General features: G+C 48.1%; 1 protein-coding gene across 3 annotated transcripts in view; it reads right to left on the bottom strand.

Moving 5' to 3' along the window:
• The window catches only part of LOC136586700 (transmembrane protein 198), a 32,054-nt gene extending 17,244 nt beyond the window's left edge, over positions 1 to 14,810 (bottom strand). Inside the window, exon 1 of one of the 3 annotated variants that reach the window (XM_066584875.1) lies at positions 14,691 to 14,810. The gene's annotated coding sequence lies outside the window, so the exon portion shown is untranslated. Of the gene's footprint in view, positions 1 to 1,485; positions 1,565 to 14,560 lie in introns of those variants that run through there. The other 2 variants (XM_066584881.1, XM_066584890.1) reach the window with 2 other exon arrangements.
• Positions 14,811 to 17,692: the final 2,882 nt, after the last annotated feature.

Raw genomic sequence — 17,692 nt, forward strand, 5'->3', positions numbered from 1 at the left:
GAGGGCTACGTGATCCTAAGGAGGGCTACGGGATCATATATGGTGTGCTTGGATTGCAGGAGAGCCTTTAAAAAGTACTAAATTGAAGTTACAGTGCAAACAACAACAAGGGCTCAAAGAGAAAACCCCGAATGACTGAGTGATGAACATTCTGCTCACAGATTTTAAAAATTGTTCTGGATGAACATCCAAACAGGAAAGCTGACTGGTCTTGTCCCAGAGATCAAATAGATCCCAGTATATAAAGAAAACCTATACCGGCGCTCAGGGGTATAACCAAACACAACAATGGTTGAGAAGACCAAAAAGTAGACTCGCTTACTTGGGAGAGGGCGATTCACTCAAGTGAGTGAGAGTTTACTCTCCTTGGGGTTTTGGACCATTACTGTTTTTGGTTATAACTGAGCACCAGTATGGGTTTTCTTTATGCACATGGGCCTTACATACCATGTTACTAATTTCCATCCTTTAGGCTTTGTAATTATGTATAAGACAATATATGAGGGTCGTACTGAAAAGTGATGCAAAAGTGGTCATAACTTCTGTAGATGTAGACCATTCAAATTGCACATGTAGTTGGAGCGACTCTTCCCCTATACAAGTTTGCTACTCAATATAGTCTCCGTTAAAAGTGATGCATTTGCGTCACGTTCCACTTGCTGTTGATGGTACGGCTTTGTTCCAGAAAGATCAAGGAGAAGGACGCCCTTTTTATCTCCCCCCCCCCCCCCCCCCCAAAAAAAAGAAAAAAATACAGTCACCATGATTCTTCGTTTCCGGATCCTAAAGATCTGCCCACATTTCATGCCCTGTCACCAGATCGGGAAAAAAAAAAAATTGGTTTCGAACACTTCAAACAGATCAGAGCAGACTTCAAGCCTTGGAATCCATTATTATTCACCAGGAAGGAAGAAAAAGATTCTGAAACACCCGTCTAGAGGAAGAGTCCCTCCAACTACATGTGCAATGTGAACGATCTACATCAGTTAATAAAGTTATGACCACTTTTGAATTACTTTCAGTACGACCCTCATATTTCCTCATCTATAGAGCCTTGTGTGGCGCAGAGTGTGAAGGCAGAAGTATGCAGTCCTAAGCTCCCGCTCACAACCTGAAGGTTGTGAGTTTAACCCCCGCTTGATTCAGCTAGCCGGCTTAAGGTTGACTCAGCCTTCCCTCATTCCAAGGTTGATAAAATGAGTACCCAGCTTGGTGGTGGGGTAATAAACTATCTTAAAGACTACCTGCCATTATAGAAGCCTCCTGGCGGCCTGTAATGTCAGTGACCTACAGTAAGGAGCGTCACACATACAATATAACCCATCGGAGAGGCAGCACAACCCTCCTAAAATGTGAAAGTTGTGAAGAAATTCTTATTCCACTGCAATAGTATTGAAGAATAGAGGAGAGCTAATGGGGCCAAGACTGAAGAGTCAGAGCATGCGAAAAGACAGTCATGTATATTCATAAGAGCGTCATACTCACCCCTTACATTCCAGAACAGAGAGAGGGCTATTGTGTCCCCTCAGCCGCCTCTACTCCCCCTCCGAACCCCAACTCTTTGCCTCCGTCCGCCTACAAGTGCTTAGCGCTGACCTGCTAGCCCTGGCTGAATGTCAGAATTGTGCAGAGGACGCCAGCAGCTCCATTAGCTATTCACATGGAGAAGCCTTAGCAGGGATGACAGTTAACCCCATGCCGGCCATCGCTCTAATGGGAGGTCAGACAAGAGTTTGGAGCAACACAGGACTGGATACAACAGCCGCATCTTTCAAACTGTGGTGGTCCAATGGCAGCGCCTGTCCCCCCAGCGTGCGCTCCTCACAATCTGCTATTGTTTTGTACGTTTAACCGTCTCATCTGCTTTCAGACGGCTGTTAGTAGTTTGGCTGTTTACATTGACATGTTAATCAGTGCCGAGAAGACAAAAAAAATAGACTAATGAGGTGAATTCTGCCAGGATGAACTGCTACACAACTAAGCTAGTAAATAAAGGAGTCAGACGGTCAGCTAAAAATATGGATTTAAGTGGGCTGAAAAGTGAGTTTGCACGTGGCAGATCTTTGCATCCGACCCGTTCATCTGTATGCGGTTCTGGAAATCCATTTGCTTGTCCCTGATACAAGTCCATCCAGATGAATGGCGCACATTTTCACTAAGGCTGCTGTCACACCACCAGGTTTGAATTGCGGAATCCGGGATAATCACCCGCAAGGACGATCCGTGGCATTCCACGCACATTCAGACATTAGAACATTCACGGCTGCTCACATGATTTCCCCTCAAGGTAAATAAAAAGCAGCATGTTCTATTTTAGTGCAGATTCTACACGGACAGCTTCCATTGAAGTCTATGGAAACCGTCCGACCCACGTCCCATCAGCAATTGACATCGCGGATTGGCTGCAGGCACTCGCAGCATCGCTTAGTGACGGCGCGGAAGAAGAAGAAAAAAAAAATCTGTACTGCGGATGTCCGACAGCGGCTCGCTGCAGCCCTCTGCAATACAGAATATACAAGGTACGCACGGACGCCAGCTGGGGACAGGCACGGATTCCGCTGGGGGCTACCGCATGCGGAATCCAACTTGTCCATGTGTGACCGGCCTAATAAGTTTGTCATTTATGACTTTACTCAATTAAAAGGGGTTTCCAAGACTTGGATTGCCAGGGCCTTCTGTCCGTGTGGACAATGCTGCAAGCAGATAGCGCTGTCTGTATTGCAGTGGCCTGGTTTGGTACTACAGTGACTGCTGACATTGAATTCAATAGGAGCTGTGCCTGCAGTACCAAACCAGGCCACTGCAATAGACAGCAATCTGCTTCCAGTTCTGTCCACACTGACAGCAGGCCTGGTGATCCCTTGACTGGTGGGGGATCTTTCCAATCAACTATCGATGGTCTATATTTAATTGCAAACATCCCAGGGAACTCCTTTAAAGTTCCTGAGAACTACAGACAGACCAAGCAGTCGTCTCTCCTCAGAGGCGCTACCACATCATCATGAGGTTCTCTACCCCGCAGGGACCTACGGCGGAAAGCGGGGGGGGGGGGGCATTTGAAATCTCGATGAATTGCCGCGTTCATGTGTGAGCGGCCTAAAAAAGGTACCTGAACAAGGGGTGATTGATGAATAACCGCTTGAAACCAATTATTTTCAGCAATAGTCGTGCCGTGTACACAGCCAGCATCAGGGCACTCAGCGAGAAATGGCGCATTCCAGCTCACTGAAACTAAGCAACTAGTGAGCCTCTTCACGTATTGTGCAGCTCCGTGCGCCTTCCCAGAAATATACAGCCGGTCCGAACCAAGTGTGCCTTTCTGGCATAAATTAGACCTAAATCTGTCAGTCTGGGTGGCCACGCCTCCTCATGACAACCCTGCCCACTTTTCAAAACTGCTGGGGATGGCACAGAATATAAAAAATAAATATAAATTAAAAATAACTTTTCTACACCAGAAAATTGGCATAAAGCATTGTTAAATGTCCCCCAATATCCCATGTGTGATCGGACCAGTGACTTATAAAGAGGAAGAACAATGTTCTCATCATGTACCCATTGATTTTTTCTGATGCACCCCATGATCCGATATGCCTTGGCAGCAGCTGCCTGACACTGGAAGCCCTAGGGGCCACCTGCAGACAGGCGGAAATTCCGCGTCAAGATTTCCCGCGGAATTTCCGCCCTTGGAAGCTGCCATAGCAAACGCAATCCTAGGCAGACAGCCACGGTTTGTCCGCGCGACGTCTCGCGTGGCAAACAAACCGCAGCATGTCCCATTTCTCAGAGCCCCGCACAGAACCGTCAGTGCCGGCTCCGGTCTGCGCATGCGCTGGTTGCCCGGCAAGCCGGCACATCAAACACCCGGAGCCGCGGGCGAATACGCGCTGCTCTCTGCAGGCGCTCTGGTCCCGCGGCGAGAATCCTCACAGCCAGATCCAACCCGCCCATCTGCAAGCGGCCTAACTCAAGTGTGAGTGTACCTTTTAGGGTGACGTAAAAGTGATAGTGAGTGTTAGAATCCCTGATATATAGGCAGGTAACCAGACAGACGGGAAGACAAGCAAACATAAAAGTGTTCTGAACGCTTAAAAAAAAAAAATAAATAAAACTTACTATATTTGATGCAGATTTTTACAAATTTATCTTCAAGTGTAGAAGGACCCAGAAGCTGCGGACATTGCCAACCAACAAAACGGGACGAACAGGCTCGCACTGACTTCTGCTGTTTATTATAATGGGGCATTTTCTATTAAACACGCTACCAAGCATAAATATCTATTAATTAACAGATGTTGCATTGTGGGTCGGAGGCAATAGTCGGGTACGCAAGAAGTATTTGAGGTCACTTTCCATCGCTGGCCAATATATTCTTGGAATTCTTGGAAGCCATCGTCTGAATATCTATCTAGCCCCTTGAAGCATTAGAGCGTGGGCTTGAGGGGGCGCAGAACTAAAGCGCTGTAGGCGTGGGAGGTCAATATAGGGATAGAGGAAGATTTCTGATGGAAACTGATCTGCTGCCAATTGTGACCGACTAGTAACAGGAAAGGGTGGCGAGGGAGGATGAATGACATAGCTGACAAGCAATGAGATACAGAACATCATCCTAGCTGCATGCACCGACAGACAGCTCAAGTGGAGAAGCGGGGTAGACAGAAGCTCCAAATATGATAGCAATGCAGAAGTGGCGTCGCAATGTGTCGTTAAGGTGGGATACAGACAGGGCAGAATGGACAAAGTAATGCGAGTCCTCACTAGGAGAAGCCAAGCCTCCCCACCAGCTGCTGGCATTCCCACGCTAACATGGGGATTAGAGGAAGCCAAAACCAAGTCTGGCACAACTTACTGATTTCATAGCCAAAAAATTACCAGCCTGACATGGGAAACGCATTTGTGTGCCAGGTGGGACAGGATCCCCTGCTACTATTAGGATGCCGAGAGACTTAACCCCGTTGGCTAGACATAGAGCTTCTGTGGTTACATAATTGCAATAAAGGCAAGTATTCTCACATGTATCTGCAACGGTCTCTGATAGACATCTCACCTATTCCAGGACGTGAAACGGTTAATGAAATCCGCCATGCATAGTGCGATTTGTTATCGCTCTAATTATGTATTCTGTGTAGTCGAGAATTATTCATTAGGAATCCCTTAAAGATATATGAGGGGAGCGCTCGTCTCCGGAGAAAGCTGCCGCTGCTACTCGGGAGGTCGTCATTAGTTTATCTTAATGGCGGCATCTCTAAGGGCTTTAATCATTCAGATTCACGCGATCTAATGAGAATTTGAACGATTATAAACGTTCTAATGACCGATTATCGGTAATTGCGATTGCCTGCACGGCCAATGATAATTTGTTCACTTATCGTTCATTGAGGCATAGAAGCTGAACGACGATCGGCCCGTGTAAACAGGCAGCCTTTCATCTAAGAACCACTGCCTGTTTACTTTGAATGGAGGTGGGTAGATGGAATGATATCCAGGCCGCTCTGCCTCCATTCACTGAGCGATGATGGTTCCTGTATGAAAGTATAGGAACGATCATGGATGGGATGACTGTCAAGCGTAAAGGTTGTCCCAAATAAAAGAGCCCTAAGGCTCCATTTACACCACATTAACCCTTTTCAATCCACTGTCTGACCTCTGAAGACATTATGATTTAAGGTTCTATGTTGGAAGACATCCGTCGGGGTTCTCTTACTGTATATTGCCAGCCTCTCTGCTGTTGGAGACTATCCAACGTGTCACCTCATGCAGTACTGGCTTTAGCCAGCAGATAGCGCTGTTGTATAATGCCAGAAAAAGAGTAAGCCCCCTAGGAAAACCAGGATACAAATTGGATTGGAAAGGGTTAAAGAGGTATCCCGATCTTTTAGTTATGATATGCCATAACACTAAGATCACTGGTGGTCTGACCTCAGGAACCCTCATTAAACCAAAGACAGAGGTCTCTTTCAGCAGCACTCCCAACCACCCCCTGGGCATGCAGCTCTATGCAAATGAACAGTTACCCTAGTCAGCAGATTGCCAATAGTATCCGTATGTAGGGAAATTCAGCGCTGTGGCATCTATATTGTAAGGATTGGTGGTGGTGGTGAGGGGGGGGGGGGGGGGGTTGGTGCTGCCAGTGTGGTTACAGCGCATTACCTGGGTATTGCAGTTTACAATTAATAAACTGTTTGTTTGGTGGTTTTCAAAGATTGTTTGATGTCATTCAATAGGAGTCTTCCTTGTTTACTTTCGGCGAATAGAAGCTTGCCGCGGTCATGTGATGGACACCCAGGTGCACGGCTCTGTATAAGGCACAGCTCTACTGGAACAAGCGAAGCACCTCAGGTGTCCATCACATGGCCAAAACAGGTGTGAAGAAAACCAGACAAGGCACTCCCCTGGATATATGTGACTGTCCTGTAAGGAGTGTAGTAGTTCACTAACAATTGATTGAGGGTGGTATGGGACAAAAGCCGGGTTGTGGTCAAGTAGTGGGCTTGACAGAAATGGGAAACTGGTGCACAGAGCTAACATTCACATAGAGAATGATTCACAGACAGGACAAAGTAACCTGATTGCATTCATTACGCATGAATTCTGTCGTTTTGAGGCACTACCCTCTTCCTCAGTAAATGGTGGCGGGAACACAACTATAGTGAATACGTTGCTTAGTCTGCGCCAAGGCATGAAGAGAAGAAGAAATCCTAGTTGATTAGCAGGAATGCACCACTCGGGACCCCTAGCAATAAGATGTTCTCAGCCCTGCTGTCATTGCAGACAGCTCTATCCGTATTGCGGTGGCCCAGGTTGGTATTGCAGGACCATTTCCCATTGAATTGGGAGCTGCATCTGCAATACCAACCCAGGCTATTGCAATATGAACAGATCTGTGTACTTCCAGCTCTGTTTGTAAGGATAGCATGTCCGGCAAAGAAATAATCTTTGGGGGTTCCCAAGCCGCAGAAGACTCTTGATGACTATTCCCGGGATAGTTCATTAATAAAAGTCCCCGAAAAAACCTTTGACATTTTTTTTAAAAACTTTTTGCTGTCCAGCTCAATCCTGCGAAAAGCTAGAGTCATGCTTTACAAGAGCCAGTCTACATGGTTTAACATATCCAGACATAATAATGCAGCTTCACATAAGACACATGGGGAGTAGAAAGCCCTTCCCTCAATGACCTGACCAAGCCAGTCCTCTATAGATTACTCAGTATGCTAAAGACAGTATCACACAGCATCTGCATATGTGGGAAGTCCACTTATAACATGTCCAGACGAGAACCCGGAAGCTGGGACTACACACAAAGGGGATTCAGTTGACTCTCTTCCATGAATAATAATAGAAAGAAAAAAAAAAAAAAAAAGTATAAAGTTGCTAGGAGTTCACACAAATTTAAGTTTCATATGATTAAGAAGAAGAAAAAAAAAAGGGGGCACAACCTATTGAAGTCACTGTGATTAAAGGTGTAATTAAAGGGGTTTTCTGTGATTTATTCTCAAGATAAATCAATATCCAATTGGTGGTAGTCTGCATTTAGGACCCAATCAGCTGATTGAAGAGGCGATGGCACTTCCATAAGTGCCACTGGCTCTTTTCAGGCATACGACGCCACATTCATCACATGGCCTGTTCAAATGAAAGGAACTGAGCTGCTATACCACGCACAGCCACTATACGTTGTATGGCACTGCGTCTGCTATTCATAGAAGTCATCTTGAGGCTCACCCAAGCACCACGGTCACTTCAAACCTCTCATTAATGGAAGCCCTGAGTGATTGACCTCACTGATCAGATATTGCTGGCCATTGATAATTTTGTCTTGAAAAACGCCTTCAAGACTGGCACCGTGTACGAATGTCCATTGGCAAGGATTTCAAATGATAATGGTTGACACTTGGCTGTAATTAAAGATGTGGCATCATAACACATCTAGAAGCCACAAAGGCGAACTGCCCCGTGTGAATCTCTCTCATTCCAGAAAATTTGAGCCTTACCTTACATGGATGGCCAATCATCTGAATGGTCGCCACATAAGGGCCCCCTTTATATGAGACAACTTGTCGTACTTTTACAGAGGAACGAGTATCACTAGTCAATGGAGGTGGAGCGGGATGGGGAGTGTTCCAGCCCACCCGCCCTCCTCCATTGACATTAAGCAGGCAGTCATTCATAAGTGAGCGACTGCCCGTTTACACGGGTCGATCCATCGGTCAGTTTTCTGCAGGCATAAACTGAAAGATGAACAAGAAGCAAATGAATTCTTGTTTGTTGCTCCTTTGGGCAAGGAGCGGAATCTGAACGATTTATCAGCCTGTGTAAAAGGATTCTTACCCTACATTTTGCCTCTCCCTGGTTGGGAATGGTTTTCACGACAAAAATTAGCCTTGCCAAGAGGGAGACCAGGGGCAATCAGCTGGATGTTGCCCTCCGAAAGGAGTTTTCTTTGATAAGGCAAGCCCCTTTGGTCTCACCGGGTTTTTTTTTTTAAGTCCTTGTGTAGTGGCCCGAAGTCTATATTTCTGGCCCCTCCATAAATGTCATGTCTTAGGTATGGATGCACTGTGCAAAATGTCTAGTCTCTTGTTATGTATATTGCACAGCTGTAGCATATGAGAGGTTAATGTCTGAATGTGACTGGGAGATGTCTGGAAAAGTATCAACTTATGTCCTGTCATGTGGTATGCCAGACACTATAAATATAAGTGAGACATGTCTGGGTCCTTTCATCATCCTCAACGGTAGTGAGTGGAGTGCCGGCCACATGGGGGTACCTTCAACCCTCATGTGGTGAAGAGTGATGGAGAAGAGATCCTACCCCGTCCTCCTCTGGAGAGTTTCTCCTTCCAGGAGCGGTACCTGACAGATAACGTGGACTGCAGGACCGATATCATCCTGAGTTTCCTCCCTCACCTCAAGTTTACTGTCCTGCCTGCACTGGTGCGTAATTAAGCTGTAATCTGTCAAGATGTAAGTAAAGTTTTGCCAGGCCCTGACCGTTCTCAGGGACTGAGGTACTAGGAGTTAGTTGTGTGCGTGGACTTCCTTTATTTCTCTGTCGAGGGGCATTACGGTAAGGAACGGTAGTGTCACATGTGACATATTTACAGTCCACCACATGTTTATAGGCCATCCCTGTCCCAGGGGTGTCCGGAAGAGGCCTAGTGGTACTTGGGCTGAGGTGGCATGCGTCCCTCCGGGGAGGGAGTGTGGTCAGAGCCACTGTGACAAGTGCCAACTCTACCCTCCCAACTCATCAGTGCGGGCCTCAGGTCCTGAGTGGCCACCTGGTCACCACACTTATAGCCATCATTACAGGAATGTAAAAAGGTGTTTTTTCGTGCAATTTCGTAACCACAGCAGAACTGCCTTGGTTTATACAAAAGTGTCACAACAAAAAATTCCTGCATACAAGACCCTTATAAGGCATTATTTGCATCCTTTTGAGAAACTACTCTGTGCAGATCTACAATCCCATATTAAATATTTATTGATTTTATGATGATACTTGCATGTTGGAGCCCACCGCTGCAGAGCACTGACCCCCCCACTGCAGAGTACTGACCCACCGCTGCAGAGCACTGCCCCCCCGCTGCAGAGTACTGACCCACCGCTGCAGAGCACTGCCCCCCCCCGCTGCAGAGTACTGACCCACCGCTGCAGAGCACTGCCCCCCCCCCCGCTGCAGAGCACTGCCCCCCCCGCTGCAGAGCACTGCCCCCCCCCGCTGCAGAGCACTGCCCCCCCCCCCGCTGCAGAGCACTGCCCCCCCCGCTGCAGAGCACTGCCCCCCCCCGCTGCAGAGCACTGCCCCCCCCCCGCTGCAGAGCACTGCCCCCCCCCGCTGCAGAGCACTGCCCCCCCCCCGCTGCAGAGCACTGCCCCCCCCCCGCTGCAGAGCACTGCCCCCCCCGCTGCAGAGCACTGCCCCCCCCCCGCTGCAGAGCACTGCCCCCCCCCCCGCTGCAGAGCACTGCCCCCCCCCCCCCCGCTGCAGAGCACTGCCCCCCCCCGCTGCAGAGTACTGACCCACCGCTGCAGAGCACTGCCCCCCCCCCCCCCCCGCTGCAGAGTACTGACCCACCGCTGCAGAGCACTGCCCCCCCCCCCTGCTGCAGAGCACTGCCCCCCCCCCCCCCGCTGCAAAGTACTGACCCACCCTACTAAGGTTCTCTCATAAAGGTAAAGAATAGAGTAAGTAACTTTATGTTGGAGCATGCGTCCTCGAAGCCCCCAGAGATCCGTGTACAAAGCCAGAGAGGCTACTGCCAATATACATATACATCTGGAGTGGCTAAGATTTAGCAGAAGAGAAGATTGCCATCCATGCAAAACAACGTCTGTTGTGTCCCTTCTACCAAGATCAGTTCTTAGAAGGCGGCTGATTCGCTTCGGTCAATGCAAAGTAGATTCAAGATTTGCAAATATGCAAACGGCACGCAGGTCACAGATACTTCTGGACTTCCCGGAGTGGCTGGAGACAATAAGTTCCTCTAAGGTGACAATCCATGGATCAGCAGTGGACGGTTGGTAAAAAAATAGAGTGTCCCATAAACAAGTAATTGTCAGAATGTTGTAACTCTGCAACCGACCGTTATGTGTCCACACCTCATTAGACTGCCGAACGATATAGATAATAGCCACTTCTGATGTTTTAGCACCAGGAACATAAGCGTCATCACATGCGCTCATTGTATCTATGGGCTTCAGGGGTCTATAGACATGGTGCTGCTCACAAACTGCAACTTTGCCAAGGGTAAGCGCCATGATTTTGTGAAAAATCACCCAAATGTGAGCACACTGCATAGATACACCAAACACCATTGGCCGTGTCCGCCAAGATACATACTGGCCTCTGTCAACGCATTAGGAGACCCTTCTGACACATAGCATGCCAATCATTATGGGTCATATACATTTTGGGGCAAAACCTACCCATTGAATTTCTGGTGCTCACATGATCTAACAGGTTGATACACTGAGCGATCGCTGTGATGAAAGCTCAGGAGCGACAGTCGCCCCGTGTAAAAGTACCCCAAGTTTATAAGCTCCTAGGACAGAAGTCATGGAGTGCTATTTGCAGCTTACCCGTCTCCATTTTTTTCACCGTTCACCTGGGAAACCGCTCAGTCCGTGCACCAGACTCTACATTCAGTACACACGCGTGTGTGCATATACACATTGTTCTTTACATGCGCGCACTGAATGTAGAGGAGTCCAATGCGCGGACAAGCAGCGGCTTCCTGGCCATGCAGTGAAAGAACTGGGAGCCGGCTAAGGCGGTGCTCACATTAGCGCTTTTCACTGTTTGCAGCGAAATGGAATTGAACGTTTTCATTTTTCCCCCCCATTGATTTAAATGGTTCTTCAAAAAGCTTCCAGGTTGCTTCATTTTTCTTTTAGGCAACAAATAATGCAGTCCACAGTGCTATTTGTTCCATTTAAGAAAAATTTAAGAAATGGAAACAAGTTGAAAGTTTTTTTTTTGTTTTTTTTTTTTTGAAAACACACTGAATAAGTCAATAAGAAAAACGCTTTTATTGCCATTTCTCTGCTCCAAAAGCAAAACAGAGATAAAACCCCAGCGACCCCCTAGACTCGGCAGCCCCCATCCTAGGAGTCCAGAAGCTTAGTATATGGCGCTCACAGAATCCGACACGTTCACTTCAGAACAACTTACTGATGTAATGGTATTGAAAAAAAAAGAAAAAAAGACTTTGTGAAGTTTTCTTTTGCTGTCATAAAGTATCACTTTTTGAGTCTGTAATAAGGGGTACAAGTTGCATCAAGTGTGACAGATAACATCTATGGGCACTTTTTTGGCATTGGAATATGTTACTGGGTACTTATCTCACAAGAGATGCTGGCAGATCATCAGGGGATGTAATAAATGGTTGGTCCACTAGGAACCCCATCAATCCCAGGGCTCCCAGCAGAGAGGTCTACACGAGATCATTCTCCTAGTGTCTAGGAGGGGGGGGCTTATCATATATATATCTTTTTGTTAACATAAAAACCCTGTAGTTTCATGTATCCAGAGGCTAGAATGGATCAAGCATAGTTCAAAAAGGCATACTTGTGAGAACTTTTTTTTTGAGAGACTGAAAAAGCATAACCTGCTATATAACCTGCTATGCTTTTCTACCCCACAAAACATGGAAGCGTATACTTTAACATTACAATCCATAGAATTCATATGGAAATGTACGACAATTTGTTTCCATAGGTTTAAGTATATGGTTTTTGTTGGCAAGTGCCTTAAAGAAAGTCTGTCAGCTGAAACACTGTCCAAACTGCAGGCCTGATGTTATAGAGCCGGAGGAGCTGAGCAGACGGATATATAGTTTTATGGGGAAAGATTCAGTAGAACTTGTGTTTTATTCATTTATATCTCTGCTCATCCTGACCTGATCAGTCCAATGGGCGGAGCTATCAGTGATTGACAGCTACCTCAGTATGTATCATTATACACAGATAGAGGTCAATCACTAATAGCTCTGCCCATTGGACTGTTCAGCTCAGAATGAGCGAGATATAAGCGACTGAAATACAAGTTAGGATGAATAGTCCAAGTATTTAAAAAAAAAAAAAGTTCCAGCATATTCTATTCTTGCCCGTAGACAAAAACAGTCCATATCAATGTGTAGTGCCCCGCACATCGGACAGCATACAGACAGGATGCCCGGGTGCTGTCCAATCCGAGTGGCTACTAGGAGTCTCAGGGGCAAATATCTAATGCCTGTAGTTTCGATCATAAGTTCCAGTTGACATGGTAACATAGTATGTAAGGCCGAAAAAAGACATATGACCATCCAGTTCAGCCCATTAGCCACCTCACCCCCCAATGTTGATTCACCGGAAGGCAAAAAAAAAAAAAAAATTTTAAAAGGGGGTGTAAAACCAATTTTCTCCATTTAAGGGGAATAAAGATTCTCATCCGCGTGGAAATTCCGCTGCATTTACAGTAGTAGAATAGTGGATGGGGTTTTGAAAATCTCATCCACGTTCTGCGGAAATAACTTGCACAAAACACGTGCGGAAACTTCCTTGCGGCACGGAATCCACATCACATCAAGTTATGTTGCCGTTTCCGCTGTTGATCCCAATGAGAGGGTGAATTATGCACAGGAATTTGCGACGAAGCCCCCTTCAAAACCAGCACCAAATGGTGCGTTTAGAGGCAGGCATTTCGTGGCTGATCTGAAACAGAACGTCCGCTGGAAATTCGCCCCGTATGAACCCAGCCTAAGACCGGCTGCACACGGCCGTGACGGGCTCCGCCGCGGAATATTCCGCGGCGAAGCCCGTCACGGCGCCCCCCAGAGACCCCATACTTACCAGCGGATCCGGCGTCCTCGCTCCCGCATGACGCTTCCCCGCCCACCGCCGCCGCGTCATGTGACACGCCGGCTGGATCATATGACGCGGCAGCGGTTGGCTGGGAAGCGTTTTCACGCTATCTTCCGCTGTGCTACAGGAAGATAGCGTGAATGGACGGCTTCCATTGACTGCATGTACCATCACACTAACACTTCAGGACTTGGGTTCACACCACCCCAACTCCATTCACAACCCCAGTGACACTTATGGTGCATCTACACCGGCGGCTTTCATGCACGAATGTTGCGCAATGGACGCACGGAATTTGCACAATAAGAATCCATTGTTTTTACAATTTTCATACATGTGAGTGCAATGCGTTTTTTTTTATTCCCATAAGAAATAATTGGGGGGGGGGGGGGGGTCACGTGTGAAAATGGCGAGTTCAGCGCTGCATTTTCTTTCCTCGCAAATCACACTCGCGTTGCACAATATTTGGACTCGTATCGCACTCAACCGTATAAATGCACCTTTATAGTAAGTATATACTGAGGGGCTGTTCACATTACGACTCTCACATACGCTTAACGCATACCATAAAGGGAAGAACATATACAAAACACGCCGTTTTAAGCATACGTGTACAATAAAACGGAGAGCCATAGGTTTCTCTCTCTCTGTGTTTTTACAGTATATATTAAAAAAATAAAAAAAATAAAAGTTTACTTTTTCACTGCAAACGCCCCCCCCCCCCCCACATCTTGCAGTAGTAAAGTTTTGCAGTTGAACACTTTTTCCCCCCCTTTAATGACATTTGATAAAAACATGTTAAATGCATTGAAACATATAGCCATAGGTTTAAAAAATAAAAAAAAATAAAAAAATAAAAATTATGGGAGGTCAGACAGTCAAAAATTTGCATTGTTGAACTATTTGACAAATTTAAAGTAAAAAATAAAAAATAAAAATAAACATCCCACCATACCCCATCTACGTCTGCTTACACCTTGGGCTGAACAACCCCTTATTAAGGAGAGATGTATCAAAACTGCTGCAGAATAAAAAGCGAATCAGTTGCCCATAGCAACCAATCAAGCAGGCACTTTAAGTAAATATCAAAACCGGAATCCGATTGGTTGCTATGGGCAACACCAGTTTTTAGAAAACTGAAGAGTTAACACCGCAAAGCCCAAAGGGTTAAATAGCGAAATCCAGAGGATTTAGTGGAGATTCCAGATTCCTTTACCAGATCCCTGCAGGACTGTGGAAGATGATCTCCAGGCACAAAGTTGTCACTTCCTCCGCCAGCAGCAGCAACAGGCGCCCCTGCAGGGGAGGGGTGGGGGGATGCTGCTGCAGCTGGGGGGTTCTTGTACCTTCTCAGCGCTGAGACCCGGCGGTTGTTATCGGCGGTTGCAGGCTCCGGTCGGCTCCAGCCGCGCGCCGTCCATCTCCCGCTGCACGAGACCGCAGTCACACTCGTTGCAAGCCTTTCTCCTCAGAACAGCTGAAAGGTGACGTCATCCATCCCGACCGCACCATTCTACTGGCCGAGGAGGGGGGGGTGTTAACAATTCTTTGATAGTTTTACTTAGATGTAGCGAAGAAGGCGGCTGTGAGGGTAACGCTAGAGGATGGCGGTAACGGGTTCACGTACGGTGTAACAAAATGTTCGTGTTTACAGTGAAATAAAATGACGCCCTCCCCCCCTACTAAATAGGTAAATGGACGGGTCTACAGTTGAATAACGTGGTGGGAGAATGAGGGACTGAAGTCCGGGACTGAGGATGCGGGTGTGAATGTGTGTGGGGATGAATGTATGGAGACCGCAGGGACCTCTGTACAGGGACCGCAGGACTGTGTGTATGAGACTTATGTACAGGGACCGCAGGACTGTATGGGAAGTATGTACAGGGACCGCAGGGCTGTGTGTATGGGACTTATGTAGAGGGACCGCAGGGCTGTGTGTATGGGACTTATGTACAGGGACCGCCAGACTGTGTGTATGAAACTTATGTACAGGGACCGCAGGACTGTATGGGAAGTATGTACAGGGACCGCAGGACTGTGTGTATGGGACTTATGTAGAGGGACCGCAGGACTGTGTGTATGGGACTTATGTACAGAGACCGCAGGGCTGTGTGTATGGGAAGTCTGTACAGGGACCGCAGGACTGTATGGGAAGTATGTACAGGGACCGCGGGGCTGTGTGTATGGGACTTCTGTACAGGGACCCCGGGGCTGTGTGTATGGGACTTCTGTACAGGGACCGCGGGGCTGTGTGTATGGGACTTCTGTACAGGGACCGCGGGGCTGTGTGTATGGGACTTCTGTACAGGGACCGCGGGGCTGTGTGTATGGGACTTTTGTACAGGGACCGCAGGGCTGTGTGTATGGGACTTTTGTACAGGGACCGCAGGGCTGTGTGTATGGGACTTATGTACAGGGACCGCGGGGCTGTGTGTATGGGACCTCTGTACAGGGACTGCGGGGCTGTGTGTATGGGACTTCTGTACAGGGACCGCAGGGCTGTGTGTATGGGACCTCTGTACAGGGACCGCAGGACTGTGTGTATGGGACTTATGTAGAGGGACCGCAGGGCTGTGTGTATGGGACTTATGTAGAGGGACCGCAGGGCTGTGTGCATGGGACTTATGTACAGGGACCGCAGGACTGTGTGTATGGGACTTATGTACAGGGACCGCAGGGCTGTGTGTATGGGACCTCTGTACAGGGACCGCAGGACTGTGTGTATGGGACTTATGTACAGGGACCGCAGGGCTGTGTGTATGGGACTTATGTAGAGGGACCGCAGGGCTGTGTGTATGGGACTTATGTAGAGGGACCGCAGGGCTGTGTGTATGGGGCCTCTGTACAGGGACTGCGGGGCTGTGTGTATGGGACTTATGTAGAGGGACCGCAGGGCTGTGTGTATGGGACTTATGTACAGGGACCGCAGGACTGTGTGTATGGGACTTATGTAGAGGGACCGCAGGGCTGTGTGTATGGGACCTCTGTACAGGGACCGCAGGACTGTGTGTATGGGACTTATGTACAGGGACCGCAGGGCTGTGTGTATGGGACTTATGTAGAGGGACCGCAGGGCTGTGTGTATGGGACCTCTGTACAGGGACTGCGGGGCTGTGTGTATGGGACTTATGTAGAGGGACCGCAGGGCTGTGTGTATGGGACTTATGTACAGGGACCGCAGGACTGTGTGTATGGGACTTATGTAGAGGGACCGCAGGGCTGTGTGTATGGGACTTATGTACAGGGACCGCGGGGCTGTGTGTATGGGACCTCTGTACAGGGACCGCAGGGCTGTGTGTATGGGACTTATGTACAGGGACCGCAGGGCTGTGTGTATGGGACCTCTGTACAGGGACCGCAGGGCTGTGTGTATGGGACCTCTGTACAGGGACCGCGGGGCTGTGTGTATGGGACCTCTGTACAGGGACCGCGGGGCTGTGTGTATGGGACTTATGTACAGGGACCGCAGGACTGTGTTTATGGGACTTATATAGAGGGACCGCAGGAGTGTGTTTATGGGACTTATGTACAGGGACCGCAGGGCTGTGTGTATGGGAAGTCTGTACAGGGACCGCAGGGCTGTGTGTATGGGACCTCTGTACAGAGACCGTAGGGCTGTGTGTATGGGAAGTCTGTACAGGGACCTCAGGGCTGTGTGTATGGGACTTTTGTACAGGGACCTCAGGGCTGTATGTATGGGACTTTTGTACAGGGACCGCAGGGCTGTGTGTATGGGACTTCTTTACAGGGACTGCAAGGCTGTGTGTATGGGACATATGTAGAGGGACTGCAGGGCTGTGTGTATGGGATGTATGTACATGGACCGCAGGGCTGTGTGTATGGGACTTCTTTACAGGGACTGCAAGGCTGTGTGTATGGGACATATGTAGAGGGACTGCAGGGCTGTGTGTATGGGATGTATGTACATGGACCGCAGGGCTGTGTGTATGGGACTTCTCTACAGGGACCGCAGGGCTGTGTGTATGGGACTTTGTACAGGGACTGCAGGGCTGTGTGTCTGGGACTTTGTACAGGCACTACTGTATGTATGAGAATCGTACGTTGGCAAGCGAGATATCCGGCTGAAAAATCACGCTTGCCCGTGTGAATATGGCTTAAATGGGACCTGGGGCGGCTTCACACTGGCATATTGCAAAATACGTATGCTCCTGCGCATCTTTTTTACGCAGTCAATTAGGGTACTTTGTGCACGTCCCTGTGTGTATCAGCGCAGGCACAGCTAGTTCGCAAGGGCGCCCAATTTGCGCACCTCCCATAAACCTCTATGGAGATCTTTGGTGCACAAAAGCGCAGAAAATAGAGCAGTGCTTAAAAAGAAATGAGAATA

Source organism: Eleutherodactylus coqui, chromosome 1 (assembly GCF_035609145.1).
Source record: "Eleutherodactylus coqui strain aEleCoq1 chromosome 1, aEleCoq1.hap1, whole genome shotgun sequence".
NCBI lineage: Eukaryota > Metazoa > Chordata > Amphibia > Anura > Eleutherodactylidae > Eleutherodactylus > Eleutherodactylus coqui.